Raw genomic sequence first — 1702 nt, 5'->3', positions numbered from 1 at the left:
GAGGGAACGTTCGTTGATTGGTCAGCTGGCAGAGAGGCGGTGCCGCCGCCGTTCTCTACTCTGATTGGCCAATCGGGGGTGGTGGGAGGGCTGAGCGCTGCCTCCACCAATCGCGTGGCAGAAGAGCCCGGAGCCGCCGGCAACGCCCCCACCGCGCAGGTGCGACTCTTGGCCACGCCCCTTCCTTAGCACCGCGCGTCGCCATTGGCTGAGGACCGCGGGGCTCCGCCCCCGGCGGGGAATGAGCGCGCCGAAACCGCGCCAGTTCTGTGCCGGAACCCCGGGGCGCGGCCGCGTCCGACCCCACGTCCCCACGGCGCGGCCTCCCCCCGACCTCCATCTCCCCACGGAAAAGCCTCACCGTGCCCCCAGTGCCGCTGTGTCGTTGGACACGGCCATGTCGTGACGTCCCCATCGCGACATCTCCCACGCCGTGTGACACTGCATCCTCTCGACCCGTGTCCCTCCGCCACAGGACGCGGCCACCTTGACGTCCCCATCCCGACTCTGGTGTCCCCATGCCCGGGGTCACGGCCACTCTTTGACCTCAATGTCCCCCCCGACACGGCCTCACCCTGCCCCCAACATCCCAAGCTCTGGGTCGTGCCCTCACCCTGACCCCGTGCGCCCCCCATCCCGACCCCACACCACGCCATCAGCTGTGGCCCCACGTCCCCTTTATGATGCTCCCAAGCCCTGACTCACAGCCATGTCCTCACCCCGCTGTTCCCAGCCCTGTGGGCTCCAACCACCCCTCTGGCCCCAAAACCAACCTCATCCCCCCCCAAAATCCCCCGTGAGGACCCCCATGCACTCACACAGCCCCCCAGGGGTTGTTTCCAGAAGTTTAATCTAATGTACATATTCCCGGGTACATTAATAACCAGAATATGCCCAATGAAAAAAGTTAAAAGGTAAATTCCCTCCGAGCCGTGCTGGGCTCGGGACTTCGAAATAAAAATGAATGCTCCTTAAATTTTCTACACAAAACTAGAGTTAAAAAAGTCGAAGGTCTATGCAGCTAGACAAGGGGGGGGGAAAAAAAAACAAAACAACAAAAAAAACAAACAAAAATATAGCAACAGTGAGGAGGAGCGGGGGGAGGAGGGGGACGTGCGGCTCCGCAGATTCCCCCCCCCACCCCAGGACCCCCCCAGCATCACCGCAGCCCACGGTCCCATTGGAAATCGGGGGTCGGGGGGGTGGTGACGGGGAGCCAAGTGTTTTCCTTTGGGAAGGGGGAGCGGGGCAACATGCAACCCCGGAGCAACGGGCTCCGACAGTGCCGGGAACGACGGGCGGCGCTGCCTGCAGGGATCGAATATACAGCAACTCTCGGGCCATAGACAAACGCACGGCGCTCGCTCCCCGCGTCCCTGAACCGGTGGAAGCCAACGCAGCTCCCGCCTCTTTGGGCTGAACCGGACCCGCGGTGTCGGGAGGGGGGGGGGGGGCACATGCGGTGCCACCGCTGTCCCCTGCCCCGTCCTCGAGTGCCACCACTCCCCCCCCCCGGGGAGGGAGGACCGGGGGGGGGGTTTTGATCCTTGTAGTGCTTGCGGCCGGGTGCCCCCCATCCAGCCCGGCATTGGGGTAGTGGGGGGGGGGTGGGCTGAGGTTGCTCCGTGGGGGAGGCGCAGGCACGGGGTGGGGGGCAGAGGGTGCCCCGGTTCGGCTCCGTTGCCCTGGGGTGGGGGCTCCG

Source organism: Tetrao urogallus, assembly GCF_951394365.1.
Source record: "Tetrao urogallus genome assembly, chromosome: 36".
NCBI classification, from domain to species: domain Eukaryota; kingdom Metazoa; phylum Chordata; class Aves; order Galliformes; family Phasianidae; genus Tetrao; species Tetrao urogallus.
Note: the sequence above shows the minus strand (reverse complement) of the source record.